Below are 17,304 nucleotides of genomic sequence, written 5' to 3'. Positions count from 1 at the left end.
ACAAGTGACATCACAACCACAAACTGCACCCACGTAAACCAGCACTGCCCTATCAGGCACTGAGCCACAAGTGACATCACAACCACAAACTGCAGCCACGTGACCAGCACCGGCCTATCAGGCACTGAGCCACAAGTGGCATCACAACCACAAAATCCACCCAGATAACCAGCACTGGCCTATCAGGCACTGAGCCACAGTTGAAATCACAACGACAAACTGCAGCCACATCACCAGCACTGGCCTATCAGGCACTGAGCCACAAGTGACATCACAACCACAAACTGCAGCCATGTGACCAGCAATGGCCAATCAGGCTCTGAGCCACAAGTGACATCACAAACAAAAACTCCACCCACATCACCAGCACTGGCCTATCAGGCACTGAGCCACAAGGGACATCACAACCACAAACTGCACCCACGTAAACCAGCACTGGCCTATCAGGCACTGAGCCACAAGTGACATCACAGCCACAAACTGCACCCACAGGACCAGCACTGGCCTATCAGGCACTGAGCCACAAGTGACATCACAACCACAAACTGCACCCACATCACCAGCACTGGCCTATCAGGCACTGAGCCACAAGGGACATCACAACCACAAACTGCACCCACGTAAACCACCACTGGCCTATCAGGCACTGAGACACAAGTGACATCACAACCACAAACTGCAGCCACATCACCAGCACTGGCCTATCAGGCACTCAGCCACAAGTGACATCACAACCACAAACTGCACCCACATCACCAGCACTGGCCTATCAGGCACTCAGCCACAAGTGACATCACAAACACAAACTGCACCCACGTAAACCAGCACTGGCCTATCAGGCACTGAGCCACAAGTGACATCACAACCACAAACGGCACCCACGTGACCAGCACTGGCCTATCAGGCACTGAGCCACAAGTGACCTCACAAACACAAACTGCAGCCACGTAAACCAGCTCTGCCCTATCAGGCACTCAGCCACAAGGGACATCACAAACACAAACTGCAGCCACGTAAACCAGCACTGGCCTATCAGGCATGGAGCCACAAGGGACATCACAACCACAAACTGCACCCACGTAAACCAGCACTGGCCTATCAGGCACTCAGCCACAACTGACATCACAACCACAAACTGCACCCACGTAAACCAGCACTGGCCTATCAGGCACTGAGCCACAAGTGACATCACAAACACAAACTGCACCCACGTAAACCAGCACTGGCCTATCAGGCACTGAGCCACAAGTGACATCACAACCACAAACTGCAGCCATGTGACAAGCACTGGCCTATCAGGCACTGAGCCACAAGTGACATAACAAACAAAAACTCTACCCGCATCACCAGCAATGCCCTATCAGGCACTGAGCCACAAGGGACATCACAACCACAAACTGCACCCACGTAAACCAGCACTGGCCTATCAGGCACTGAGCCACAAGTGACATCACAACCACAAACTGCAGCCATGTGACAAGCACTGGCCTATCAGGCACTGAGCCACAAGTGACATAACAAACAAAAACTCTACCCGCATCACCAGCAATGCCCTATCAGGCACTGAGCCACAAGGGACATCACAACCACAAACTGCACCCACGTAAACCAGCTCTGACCTATCAGGCACTGAGCCACAAGTGACATCACAACCACAAACTGCACCCACATCACCAGCACTGGTCTATCAGGCACTCAGCCACAAGGGACATCACAACCACAAACTGCAGCCATGTTACCAGCACTGGCCTATCAGGCACTCAGCCACAAGTGACATCACAAACACAAACTGCAGCCATGTGACCAGCACTGGCCTATCAGGCACTGAGCCACAAGGGACATCAAAAACACAAACTGCACCCACTTCACCAGCACTGGCCTATCAGGCACTCAGCCACAAGTGACATCACAACCACAAACTGCACCCACTTCACCAGCACTGGCCTATCAGGCACTCAGCCACAAGGGACATCACAACCACAAACTCCACCCACATCACCAGCACTGGCCTATCAGGCACTGAGCCACAAGTGACCTCACCACCACAAACTGCACCCCCAGAACCAGCACTGGCCTATAAGGCACTGAGCCACAAGTGACATCACAACCACAAACTCCACCCACAGGACAAGCACTGGCCTATCAGGCACTGAGCCACAAGGCACATCACAACCACAAACTCCACCCACAGGACATGCACTGGCCTATCAGGCACTCAGCAAAAACAGACATCACAACCACAAACTGCACCCACAGGACAAGCACTGGCCTATCAGGCACTCAGCCACAAGGCACATCACAACCACAAACTCCACCCACAGGACATGCACTGGCCTATCAGGCACTCAGCAAAAACAAACATCACAACCACAAACTGCACCCACAGGACAAGCACTGGCCTATCAGGCACTGAGCCACAAGTGACATCACAACCATAAAATCCACCCACAGGACCAGCACTGGCCTATCAGGCACTGAGCCACAAGTGACATCACAATCACAAACTGCACCCACGTAAACCAGCACTGGCCTATCAGGCACTGAGCCACAAGTGACATCACAACCACAAACGGCACCCACGTGACCAGCACTGGCCTATCAGGCACTGAGCCACAAGTGACCTCACAAACACAAACTGCAGCCACGTAAACCAGCTCTGCCCTATCAGGCACTCAGCCACAAGGGACATCACAAACACAAACTGCACCCACGTAAACCAGCACTGGCCTATCAGGCACTGAGCCACAAGTGACATCACAAACACAAACTGCACCCACGTAAACCAGCACTGGCCTATCAGGCACTGAGCCACAAGTGACATCACAACCACAAACTGCACCCACGTAAACCAGCACTGGCCTATCAGGCACTGAGCCACAAGGGACATCACAACCACAAACTGCACCCACGTAAACCAGCACTGGCCTATCAGGCACTGAGCCACAAGTGACATCACAACCACAAACTGCAGCCATGTGACAAGCACTGGCCTATCAGGCACTGAGCCACAAGTGACATAACAAACAAAAACTCTACCCGCATCACCAGCAATGCCCTATCAGGCACTGAGCCACAAGGGACATCACAACCACAAACTGCACCCACGTAAACCAGCACTGGCCTATCAGGCACGGAGCCACAAGTGACATCACAACCACAAACTGCAGCCACATCACCAGCACTGGCCTATCAGGCACTCAGCCACAACTGACATCACAACCACAAACTGCACCCACATCACCAGCACTGGCCTATCAGGCACTGAGCCACAAGTGACATCACAACCACAAACTCCACCCAGATAACCACCACTGGCCTATCAGGCACTGAGCCACAGTTGAAATCACAACCACAAACTGCAGCCATGTAAACCAGCTCTGACCTATCAGGCACTGAGCCACAAGTGACATCACAACCACAAACTGCATCCACATCACCAGCACTGGCCTATCAGGCACTGAGCCACAAGTGACATCGCAAACAAAAACTCCACCCACATCACCAGCACTGGTCTATCAGGCACTGAGCCACAAGGGACATCACAACCACAAACTGCAGCCATGTTACCAGCACTGGCCTATCAGGCACTGAGCCACAAGTGACATCACAAACACAAACTGCAGCCACTTCACCAGCACTGGCCTATCAGGCACTGAGCCACAAGTGACATCAAAAACACAAACTGCACCCACTTCACCAGCACTGGCCTATCAGGCACTGAGCCACAAGTGACATCACCACCACAAACTGCACCCCCAGAACCAGCACTGGCCTATCAGGCACTGAGCCACAAGGCACATCACAACCACAAACTCCACCCACAGGACATGCACTGGCCTATCAGGCACTCAGCAAAAACAGACATCACAACCACAAACTGCACCCACAGGACAAGCACTGGCCTATCAGGCACTCAGCCACAAGGCACATCACAACCACAAACTCCACCCACAGGACATGCACTGGCCTATCAGGCACTCAGCAAAAACAAACATCACAACCACAAACTGCACCCACAGGACAAGCACTGGCCTATCAGGCACTGAGCCACAAGTGACATCACAACCATAAAATCCACCCACAGGACCAGCACTGGCCTATCAGGCACTGAGCCACAAGTGACATCACAATCACAAACTGCAGCCACATAACCAGCACTGGCCTATCAGGCACTGAGCCACAAGTGACATCACAACCACAAACTGCACCCACGTGACCAGCACTGGCCTATCAGGCACTGAGCCACAAGTGACATCACAACCACAAACTGCACACACAGGACCAGCACTGGCCTATCAGGCACTGAGCCACAAGTGACATCACAACCACAAACTGCACCCACGTAAACCAGTTCTGCCCTATCAGGCACGGAGCCACAAGTGACATCACAATCACAAACTGCACCCACGTAAACCAGCACTGGCCTATCAGGCACTGAGCCACAAGTGACATCACAGCCACAAACTGCACCCACAGGACCAGCACTGGCCTATCAGGCACTGAGCCACAAGTGACATCACAACCACAAACTGCAGCCACATCACCAGCACTGGCCTATCAGGCACTGAGGCACAAGGGACATCACAACCACAAACTGCACCCACGTAAACCACCACTGGCCTATCAGGCACTGAGACACAAGTGACATCACAACCACAAACTGCAGCCACATCACCAGCACTGGCCTATCAGGCACTCAGCCACAAGTGACATCACAACCACAAACTGCACCCACATCACCAGCACTGGCCTATCAGGCACTGAGCCACAAGTGACATCACAAACACAAACTGCACCCACGTAAACCAGCACTGGCCTATCAGGCACTGAGCCACAAGTGACATCACAAACACAAACTGCACCCACGTAAACCAGCACTGGCCTATCAGGCACTGAGCCACAAGTGACATCACAACCACAAACGGCACCCACGTGACCAGCACTGGCCTATCAGGCACTGAGCCACAAGTGACCTCACAAACACAAACTGCAGCCACGTAAACCAGCTCTGCCCTATCAGGCACTCAGCCACAAGGGACATCACAAACACAAACTGCAGCCACGTAAACCAGCACTGGCCTATCAGGCATGGAGCCACAAGGGACATCACAACCACAAACTGCACCCACGTAAACCAGCACTGGCCTATCAGGCACTCAGCCACAACTGACATCACAACCACAAACTGCACCCACGTAAACCAGCACTGGCCTATCAGGCACTGAGCCACAAGGGACATCACAACCACAAACTGCACCCACGTAAACCAGCACTGGCCTATCAGGCACTGAGCCACAAGTGACATCACAACCACAAACTGCAGCCATGTGACAAGCACTGGCCTATCAGGCACTGAGCCTCAAGTGACATAACAAACAAAAACTCTACCCGCATCACCAGCAATGCCCTATCAGGCACTGAGCCACAAGGGACATCACAACCACAAACTGCACCCACGTAAACCAGCACTGGCCTATCAGGCACGGAGCCACAAGTGACATCACAACCACAAACTGCAGCCACATCACCAGCACTGGCCTATCAGGCACTCAGCCACAACTGACATCACAACCACAAACTGCACCCACATCACCAGCACTGGCCTATCAGGCACTCAGCCACAAGTGACATCACAACCACAAACTCCACCCAGATAACCACCACTGGCCTATCAGGCACTGAGCCACAGTTGAAATCACAACCACAAACTGCAGCCATGTAAACCAGCTCTGCCCTATCAGGCACTGAGCCACAAGTGACATCACAACCACAAACTGCATCCACATCACCAGCACTGGCCTATCAGGCACTGAGCCACAAGTGACATCGCAAACAAAAACTCCACCCACATCACCAGCACTGGTCTATCAGGCACTGAGCCACAAGGGACATCACAACCACAAACTGCAGCCATGTTACCAGCACTGGCCTATCAGGCACTCAGCCACAAGTGACATCACAAACACAAACTGCAGCCACTTCACCAGCACTGGCCTATCAGGCACTGAGCCACAAGTGACATCAAAAACACAAACTGCACCCACTTCACCAGCACTGGCCTATCAGGCACTCAGCCACAAGTGACATCACAACCACAAACTGCACCCACTTCACCAGCACTGGCCTATCAGGCACTCAGCCACAAGGGACATCACAACCACAAACTCCACCCACATCACCAGCACTGGCCTATCAGGCACTGAGCCACAAGTGACCTCACCACCACAAACTGCACCCCCAGAACCAGCACTGGCCTATAAGGCACTGAGCCACAAGTGACATCACAAACACAAACTCCACCCACAGGACAAGCACTGGCCTATCAGGCACTGAGCCACAAGGCACATCACAACCACAAACTCCACCCACAGGACATGCACTGGCCTATCAGGCACTCAGCAAAAACAGACATCACAACCACAAACTGCACCCACAGGACAAGCACTGGCCTATCAGGCACTCAGCCACAAGGCACATCACAACCACAAACTCCACCCACAGGACATGCACTGGCCTATCAGGCACTCAGCAAAAACAAACATCACAACCACAAACTGCACCCACAGGACAAGCACTGGCCTATCAGGCACTGAGCCACAAGTGACATCACAACCATAAAATCCACCCACAGGACCAGCACTGGCCTATCAGGCACTCAGCCACAAGTGACATCACAACCACAAACTGCACCCACGTAAACCAGCACTGGCCTATCAGGCACTGAGCCACAAGTGACATCACAACCACAAACTCCACCCAGATAACCACCACTGGCCTATCAGGCACTGAGCCACAGTTGAAATCACAACCACAAACTGCAGCCACGTAAACCAGCACTGGCCTATCAGGCACTGAGCCACAAGTGACATCACAACCACAAACTGCAGCAACGTGACCAGCACTGGCCTATCAGGCACTGAGCCACAATTGTCATCACAGCCACAAACTGCACCCACGTAAACCAGCACTGGCCTATCAAGCACTCAGCAGAAGTGGCCTCACAGATAGAAAGAAGTAGCAACGTGGCTGCTGGTGGCCTAGCAGGTACTGAGGCCAAATAACTGCACAAACACAAACAGCAGCAATATGCATCGAGGTGGACTCTCAGGTGCTCATGCTGAAGTGACCTCACAGGCAGCCATGAAGCCAAATAGCTGCTCCTGGCCTCTTTGCAGCTGAGGCACAATTGACCTAAACAAGCACAAACAGCAGCAATGTCCATGCTGATCGCCAGTCACATACTGATGCACAACTCACCACAAAAGCACCAACAGCAGCAATGGCCCTGCTCACCCTTTAGGAGGCACTGAGACACAAGAGACCTCACCATCATCACCAACGCTACATGCATGCTGTTGGCCTACCAGCTTCAGAGGCACAACTCACCTCACAAGCACAAATGGCATCCACCTGCCTGCTGCTGCCCTATCTTTGACTGAGTCACAAGGGAGCTCAAAAGTGCAAACCTTCACAGAGGAGAAGCTCACCTGGGCCACTCGCACGTCCCTTGATTACGCTGTGATCACTCCACACAGAACAGTCTTCTGCAAATGGCTTTCATCTCCTGGCAAGACTCTCTCCAGATCATGCGACAGCTCCACTCTGGCACCCTGGCGACAAATCACAAAAGGAACAATTGGTCTCGCTTTTCCTTTAGTACCATCAAGTCCGAGCTGGGAGCCTTCGCACTGCAGCACCTACACAATGGCAGCAGCATGCCACTTCCATTTCTAGTGCATTTCTAGGGACAGAGATCAGCTGAGGGAGCAGCTGCACTGCAAAGGCTTTCTGACACTCTCAGATCAACTCGGCACTGCACCGGGCATCAACCTGACGCCAGACCTCTGCTCTGCCACCTACTCTACAAACACACTGCCTCTGCCCCACACAGCTGCCTCTTCTGCTACATACAACCAAGTGCCAGCAAGAACAGATGCATGCAGGACACTCGCCACTTGCACACTCCCCAGCCACTGCTCTGCTCGCTGCCTTCCCTTGGCTTCTCAATCCAGACACACAGGCAAGCTCTTGCGGTAACACCACAAGGTGGCCAAGGCACTCTAGGCTCACAAGGCCTGTGCAAATGAGCAGCACAAGATCAGGCACAGAGCTGCCTCCTTGGGTGATGCTGCTCTTTTCAGAGGGAAGGATCCTGCTTGCTTTGGGCACAGCAGGCTGCTGCTTTCCTCCCCCATCCCCTCACAAACCTCCTGCTAGGGATGGGGACATGGGGATTTTCTGTAGTAATACAAAAGTTACAGATACAACACAGAAACACTTGAGAGTCCGGAAGGCCTCCTGAGCCCAAAGGAACCTCCCTTCCTTTCCTTTAGTTACTTGGACAAGGAGCTTGGACGGGGAAGGGAAAAAGGGTGCAGAGGCTTTGAAATGAGGCCCAAGCAATGAGACAGACCCACACTGGACGGCTGCTGAAATGACAGCTCTCCTGGCTGCGCAGCCTCTGCAGCACCAGTCCGCGCTCCACAGCTGGCTTCACAGAGCACTGAGTGCTGGGTGCCACGGGCAACCCGGCCCTGGGCACATCTTCACCCCTCGCAGAGCCAGCAGCCCAAGAGCTCTGAGACTTCCACAGGTCAAGCTATGGACGCTTTGGGGCACTCGCAGAAAGGCACTCAGGACATGCTGGCATCTATTATAAGGGTCTTGGACTCGTCCTGTATGGCACCACAACCTCCTAGGAAAAGGAGGGGGCACCGTAGCATTTGTTGAGCGGGCTGGCAATAACAGCACTTGTGGGAGGCGGAATTTGCAGCACAGCAGAGGTACCAGGAGCTGAACCCACAACCCAAGTCACCCAGGGAAGACAGGCGCATTTATGGAAGCCTTCGCATCCAGACGTAGCCTCTTCTCAGTCACTTGCAGCTGCTTTCACAGAGGGCTCACGACGCTGGCCAAGATGTTGACAGGTACAGGGACACAGCCTGGCATCCTGCCTCCATCCTCAGCGCCTCTAGCACTGCACTGGGAACCTCCATGAGTGGAGCAACCTAGAAAGAAAGAAAGAATCGGAGTGTTACTGGCAGTTCTGCTGGCCTTACAGAGTCGCAACAGGCAGGGGCAAATGTCTCCCCTCTGTGCTGAGCTCTATTGGTGAGAGCACAGCCAGCAGGGCCACCAAGACGTTCTACCCCTCTTTTTGGCACAGGTGACACCATGTCTGTATACCAGGTCCTGTTTGGGCTCTCCAGTTCTGCACAGGCACTAACACACTGCAGGGAGTCCAGCACAGGGACACCAAGATGGTCAGGGGCTGCAGCGTGGGGCATAAAAGGAGAGGCTGCGAGAGCTGGCTTTGTTCAGCCTAGACAAGAGAAGGCCAACGGGGATCTTCATGCTGTGCACAGCTACCTTATGGAGGGCACAGAGAAGATGGAGCCGGATTTTCTTGGAGGTGCACACTAGTAGCATGGGAGACAACAGGGACAAATCGGACAATGGGAAATGCTTCCGAGACATTAAGAAGAAACCTTTTTCTCCGTGACGGTGGCCAAACTGCGGCACAGGGATCCAGAGAGGTTCCCAGATCTCCATCCTTGGAGGTAATCAAAACTTCACTGGAAAAGGCCCCAAGATACCTCCTCTACTGGCACCTGCCTGGAGCAGGGCGTTGGAGCCCTGCTACCTCCACACGGCTCCCCCATTGCAGCCTCAAGGAATATGCTATTATGAGACTCTTGCCAAAGGCACCAGAGGCTTTGCAGATGCCGCCTCCACTGCTCAACAAGGACAGGTGTCTCAGAGCCACCCATCGCCCTCACAGGCCTGACTTCTTGTGAGGGGGCATCTCCCCTCTCTGCAAGGCTCTGCGTAGGCACAACGTGCAGAAATGCTTCTGACTGCTTTCATTAACTACCCATCTCGCTGAAGGACTGGAATGGATTAGCGTCTGAGATGGGAAGATGCAATGACGGTCCAGATTCAGCAGAAAGCCTTTAAGGAGGGAGAAGAGAACTCTCGCCAGCAGTCAGTAAAATCCCAAAGACTCACGGAAGCATCAAACCCTTCCGAAACTGCAAGCCTGAACCTCAGCTGACACAAACCACCAAACTGGGAGCAGCCCTGCCTCGCACCACGATGCTCCAAGGAGGCAACACGGTCACCAACAGTCCTCACCCATGTCTCCCAGAAGGACACTGTGATGGCACGCTGGGCCTTGGGAGCAGAGCACTGCTCTCTCCAGACACCTCCTCCCACGCTGAGCAGCAAAACACTGGCGCCACCACCCAGCTCCACCACAGGGCATCTCGCACTGTAACACGCCATTACCTCCACACCTCACAGAGGGTTGGCAACCAACACACGCCTCTGCATCAGCGACACACAGCCCACAGCACCACACATGGCAGCACGCAGGGCACCCCAAGCACCCCACAACACACAAAGCCCAACTCTCCAGACCTTCCATTCCTTTCTAGTCCTCCAAGGCCTTGCAACAGGCTCTGCCTCTGAACAGCCACTCACAGCCCGGGGCCTGCTCACTTCCCACCTCCAGGAAGCAGACAAGAAGTGCTCTCACAGGGACTGATCAGGCCAGCTCTTGCCTCTCACTTGTGCCTCAACTTCTCTGAACAAGAAATCTCTTTCAAAATGTGGCCCATACCCTTTTTGGGGGGTGACATTCCTTCTGTCTCCTCCAACAGCCTTTGCACCCATTCTCCAATGACTGCATACGTGGACAGAAAATCAGAGACCCCTAAAGTGTTACAGTTCCAAATGTGTCATAAAAGCAGCTGGACACCTCAAAGACAGAGACAGCATGCAGACCTTGCAGGAAAATCTCACAAGCTCCCTGCTCTTTTGACAGGGGCAACTTCTAAAGCACACACACCCCGGGGAATAAGAGATTACTCACACCACTGCTCACACCAGCACTACATTCATTTAGCAGCCTCAAAAGTCTAGCTGGACTCCCTAGCTGACCGGGAGGATGCTGCAAGCTTCTACTTAGCAACAAGTGGAAAGGCAAACTCCATGGCCATGCTCACCACAGAACATCATCTGCATTTTAAATGTAGCAGTACTAACTCCTGATGATGGAGTGGAATCAAATTTGTGTCAGATAATGTGGAACATCGACTTCTGCTTGATTAATGAGTTGCATTTCTGTATTGCTGTAGAGCTCTGCAGGGGTCAATCCCTCCTCTGAGCACACGCAACAAACCCAGAAGTGACCTCACCACCAGCATCCAAGCCATGCGTCTTCTCCTGACCTGTCAGCTGCTCACATAGAGGTGTCATCACATCACAGATTCACATCATGGCCTCATAATACTCACAATGCTCTCAAACACCCATTGCCTACCAGTTACTACACCAAAAGATTAGCTTCTGCTATGCATTATCAACACCTAGCCTATGAAATTTAAGAATTGCAGAACAGCCTGCAAGTAATTCTTGGCAACATTTTCTAACGGGAGGATTGCATGGGAGCAGCGATCATGAAACTGAAGACAGCAGGGCCTCGTGTCCCAGGCACAGGGAGAAGCCTTCCCGCAACTCAGAACTCTGGTTCCTTCCCCAATGCTGAACAAAACCAGAAAATCCTCCACACATCCAGGACAACAAGCATTCTCCTATTTTAGGCCCTGACAACTGGAGACACGTGGAAGGACTCAGGCCAGGGCATCTCAGTTGGTGAAACCAGCAGAGACACAATTCAGCAACTCTTCACCCTGACCTAGGAGCATGGAAAGAACAACAGCAAGTGCAAGCACTGGCCGTTCATCAACTTTCAAGGCCCCTGACAAGCAAAACAGCTCACACTTACAGAGCTCTTCTGCAAACACCCTTCACCCTGCTGCCAGGCTCACAGGTCGCGGCGCAAAGCAAGAGGCAGGGAGCAAAAACAACGGCTAAGGCACGGCATCACATGCGGGCACAGCCTCTCTCAGAGCCACTCCAAAATGCAGTTTTCACAACAAAAGACACCATCGGGAAGGGCACCTCGCGACGACACCAGCAGCCTGCTCACACTTTGCCCAGCACCTCCCAAACGCACCTCGAAGCAGCACCTGGGGCTGCGCTGGCAGCAGCAGCTCAGGAAAATGCTTTAACAGGGATCCCAGAGCCACCACAGGGCCAAAGCTTCCTGCCCCCAAACCCCACCGAGCCGCCCCGGCCCAGCTGCTCGCGGCAGGCCGCCACGTCTGGCTGCAGGGCAGCTCCCCCCTCTGGCCCACGTCGCTCTGGCCCCTGCTCACGGCCCCACCAGCCCCTGCTGCAGCTCCTGCAGCAAAGCAGCCCCGGCAAAGCCAGCACCGCTGCCCCGCCCCGGCGGGAGGGCACCCGCCGCCATTTGAACGCGCCCGCAGCCCCCACCAAACGCTCTCGCCCGCTCGCTTCTCGCCTGCTTTGCTCCCGCTCCTCTTCCACCTCTTTGACATCTTTTTTTTTTCCCTACATGTTGGACTGCAATTGGCTGGCAGAGCCATCAGTGAAATCGATGCCCGCCCTTCTCCTCCGGACAGCCAATAGGAGGGCTGAACTGGGGCGATGCCATGGCAACGCTGGGCCCTCCTGCCCTGGCGGCCAGCTCCGCCCCCTCCCCCGCGGTCGGGCGCCATGTTGTGGGCGGCAGCGCAGGGCGCGGCGGGGCCTGCGGGCAGCGTGGCGCCGTGTGGGCGGGCAGTGTGGGGTCCCGGGGTGCGGCCACTGCCCCGGCGGTGCTGGGCTGTGGGGCAGGGGCCCCGCGGGGCTGCTGGCTGCCCTGCGCCCTGGGGGCCGTGTGGGGTGTGGGGGGGCAGCACTGGGGCCTGTGCTGGTGGCATGCGTGGTGCCGCTGTGGGGGCCCTGGGGCTGGCCGTGGCGCCGGAGCCCACAGGCAGCATCCTGCTGCCCCCAGGGCAGGGCAGGGCAGGGCAGGGCAGTGTCCTCTCGCCCCTCCTGCCCCGGGTCCCTGCCCACGGCAGCCCCAGGGCTCGGCTAGGGAGCGGTGGTGTGGGGTCGTGAGGGTGCTGGGGGAGATGGCTGTGTTGGTCTCACCCCAGCACTGCCCTCCACAGCTCAGAGAAAAAACCTTGGCGTCAGCCAGGACCTGTTGAATGGGGATTGCACCTCTGCCTGTTTCCAATCTGCTCTCTCCAATGTATGTTCTTTTGGGTGCGGTGATTTGAGCCTAGTTTGCAGGAGGACAGGGGCAGTGGCCATCTAAAGATGGCATCTCTGAGCACAAAACATGCTGCGCCAAGTTGGAAGGATAAAGGGGGAAGGAAGAGAGATTTTCCCAAACACCCAGTGGACTTGGGGTTATTACAAGGTGATGGTTTCGTTATGGTATATGGACATTTCCAGCAGGGTCTTGAGAGCCCCATGGAGCTGCAGGCCACCTCAGCGTCTGGGATGCAGGACCCCTTTCCTCTCAGAGCCAGACCCCAAAGGGGGACCCACTCCCAGGAAAACCTGTCATGGATTCCCATGCCCCCCCCACCCTAAGAGGCGATGGAGCTGGCCGCACAGAAGCCTTGGGGCTCAGGACAGCCCCATCCCCAGGACCCAGGAGTCCTGGCTGTCACATTGTCCCCCGAGCCAGAGTGGACCCTCAGGCAGGGCTCTCGCAGCAGCCCCCAGCCCTGTCCAGGCACCCCCACAGCCCGGGATCCACAGCAGTTTTGGCAGTTAACAGTCTCTGTGCGACACCTCGGGAAGGATCTCCCAAAGCCCTTACCCTTGGTGGAGAGCCGCAGGAGCGCAGGGGCCAAGGAGCTGTGGTCCTGGCTGATGGTCCATCCAGCAGTCCTCCGTCTTGCTTGCCCTCTTGCTCTCGTTTCACCTCTCCAGCCAGAGAAACGGGACGCTCTTCCCATCTCATTACCCAAAACTCCTTTCCAACATGCCCCTGCTCCTCCGCCTGTTGGTGAGGGGCCCCAACGTGGTCCCACTGCCTCCTGTCCCCTCTCCTTGCCATGGAGCCACTAGGAAGGGCAGCCGTGGGGAGGGTGTGAGCAGTGCCCAGGAGTGCCTGGGCCTCACAGGGAAGTGAGGGTCCCCACCCACGACACCGGGGAGACCTCCCTGTGATGTGGCACGTCCCATTGTGACCTCAGCTCATGTCATCTGGGGGCTCTGTAGGTCACTGCCATGGAGATGGCACAGGCAGGGAGAGAGCAGAGAGATTTCCCCTCATGTGCTGGAAAGCAGCCACCTGCCTTCACTGCAGTTATTTTCCATAATTTTCTGATAAATCCTTCAGGAATGTCTCCAGACAGTGTCAAAGACTGTGAAATATCTCAAACGGGGCACTGAAGATGTCACTTCTGCGCCCCCGCACTGACAGGTCACTACACTGGGCAGACCTGTGCAGGAATCTGGGGTTTGGGGGCTGGCGTTTTTACAGGATCCAAGGCATGTGGGATGAACCAGCACAAAGCATGGCCACAGGCTGAGAAATGCTTTGGTGAGCCTCAAAACTGGTTTCTGCTGTGGGCCCCTCTTTTTGTGGAAGCAGGATGCAGGACAATGTGGGACAGGACGTAGCTTTCCTCCTTTAGGCACCAAGGCAGGCTCTTTGCTTCTAAAAGTGCTCGGCAAGGTTTCTCAGTTGGCAGTGCTTGAGCTAGAGATGCTATGCCAGAGAAGAGCAAACATAGCCTTAACACACATCATCCAGAGGCCCTTATCCAGGACCCTGGAGCCTGCCAGGCTCCAAAGCCATGGGCGAGGCCAGGTAGCAAATGTGGGGAAGTTTTCCCATTTCCCATGAAGTTTGCCCATCTTTCCTTCTGACTGAGGCTGAGGAAGCCATTTCTCATCCCTGGGCCTCATTTGGTCCTTGGGCTTTTCAGTGTCACCTTGGGGCTGTGTGAGAATTCTCCCCTGGGTACGCTCCTCAGCCCCCTGCCCTCCTCCTCCCCGCAGGCACCCTTGCTCTCCTGGGTCTGTACAGCCCCGACATCCTGGATCTCCCACATTTTATGACTCTGGGCTTCTGAGGACACGCCCACACACTGCAGTGCTGCTGTCCAGGCTCCAGTGCAGAGTCTATGAGGCAGTGAAATGCCTCAGGACGTGCATTTTGACTCACTCCGAAATTTGTGAGATGACCAGCTCCCAGCTCTGCAGCTGCTGAAGTTTGAGAGCATCCCTACAACCAGCCTTCCTGCTCTTCCTAATCTCTGCACAGTTTTGGGGCAAATCTTGCAGAAGGGAGACTCCATTTGCCTTGAATACTGTGAGAGATGTGGCTTTCCAAGTCACTGCAAAAGGAAGGACTCCTTTACTTCTTTGGGTTGCTTCTTGAGCCTGTGGCACCCGCTCTGTGATGCTGGGAGCCCCAGCTCTGCAGCCTGCTGTCTTTGCCCTTTCTCTCCCCTGTCTCCTGTTTGTCTACCCAAAGTCTTCTCTCCACACCAGGGGCATGGGAAGTGCTGCTTTAGAGAGCTCATTTGAAGCTGTGACATGTTGTGAAGCTGAAGGCCTGAAGGAGGCTAGTCTGGGACATGGCTGTGCCCCCACACCCCCTCCTGTTCCCAGCCTGAGGATCCAGGAAGGTCTCCAGGGAGAGCAGTGGGTTTGGGGGTGGGTGGGATGGGTTTCCCTCAACACCCCTGGGTCCTGCATGGGTTTCTCTGAGTGCTCAGGAAAATCCCTCTTCTCTAGTGCCTTGCATCAAGACTCTTCCAGACTTTTGTACAGAAACACAGCCTGGTCTGGGATCCCCAAGAGCAGCACGGCCCCCAGCATCGCCCGGGACCCCCAGGAGCTGTGTGGCTCTCTCTTCTGTTCCCCCATTCCCCGATTAAATTGACACTTTGTAACCTCACCTTTACAACACTCCATCTGGACACTGCAACATTGTGACTCCTCCCCTAGCTCATTCCCATAGGCAGCTGCTGATTTGTGACCTGACTTCCTTCTGTTAGACGTGTTCTTTGGTTTGAAAAAGTAATTAGCTACTTAGTAAATTAAGAGGTTTGAGGCAGAAGTAGTGAGTTTCATCAGCTTCATTAGAGGTGCCTGTGCGCAGCTGGTGTCTGCACTTGTTTTCCCTTGGTCCCTATTTTGTTAATGGAGGCAAAGAGAGAGCTCTAGAGAGAGGCTGGCTCCTCCCAGACTATAACTGGCACGTGAAAGAAGTGTTACCAGTCTCTTCCAGACACTCTTCTCCCTCTCTGCACTGACAAGATGGGAGGAAGCTAACTTGCTCAAACTGAAGTGCCTGACTTTTAGACATCTAAAACATCACCCTGCTTAGTATTATTTTGTTCCAGATGCTTCCTATGTCAAATAATCAAAAGGACAGCCTTTAAGTTCTTTAAGATGAGAAGATTCCCCCCCTCCCCTAAAGGGAAAGCAAGGCATTTAGGTCAGGACGTTTAATAACAATGTTTCCTCAGTGTTTCTGGAGAAACAGAGAGGGAGAAGATGTAGAAGAAAGCAGGGGATTACAGAAGAGATGCTCAGTACTGGCTTGTTTTGAAAGCAACAGCCTCACAGAAGTTCCAACTCAAAAAAGGCAAGCACTGAAAAGTAGAAGGAATAACTTTCCAAATACTTATCTAAATGGATGGTCTGGCATCTGCAGATAATAGTAAGTACTTTTGCTGGGAGATTAGGTTGGCTTTTGAAAGTGGTCCTCTTTCCACAAGGAATAACCCTCCTTGAAATGATTTTGACAGATAGATAGGAAAGGAAAGATAGAAACAGAACTAAGGAGCTGGCTAAAGAGATAATTAGACTCCTGAACGACGAGGCAGGCTTCAGATGCCCTGAAGCTCAGAGCAGCAGCTGGAGAGTTGAGAGGTACCTGATGGATAAAGAGTAAGATATGTCCAGATAGTCTAATGCAAAGATGCCTTTAGATGCCTCAATTTAATCAGGACATGTGAAAATATGTGAGAAATTACTGAGATTACATCCACAGCATAATAGACAGAGCAGTGGTAACAAATTGAGGGGCAGATCAATATTTCTTCTCCTGAGATTCATACCCTGCCTGAAGATTTCCACTATTTTATCATGGGAAAAGTGGACATTAAAATTAGTCATTCATTTTAGCTGATGAAAGTGTGTTCACGTTTTTTACAAGTTGAAAACAGTTCTTCACCTTTTCAGGCAGAGCTCTGTTCTAACCACAAGCACCCAGTGGCACGTGGAGAGGTCCTGGTATGTCTGCGGTATATCCCTAGGCCTGGGAGCTCTCACAGGGGACCTGCGGAAGACCGGAGCCCCTTGAATCTGCAGATAGAGGGTGGGTAGAGTGGACCAGTACACCTACAATGGCACCAGCCGTCAGTGACCCTGTGACTGCATCCCACCCCAATTCTGGAAATCGCTTTCCTTTTCAAA

The sequence above is a fragment of the Apteryx mantelli genome, unplaced genomic scaffold (assembly GCF_036417845.1).
Source record: "Apteryx mantelli isolate bAptMan1 unplaced genomic scaffold, bAptMan1.hap1 HAP1_SCAFFOLD_64, whole genome shotgun sequence".
NCBI classification, from domain to species: Eukaryota; Metazoa; Chordata; class Aves; order Apterygiformes; family Apterygidae; genus Apteryx; species Apteryx mantelli.
This window is presented reverse-complemented; position numbering follows the sequence as displayed.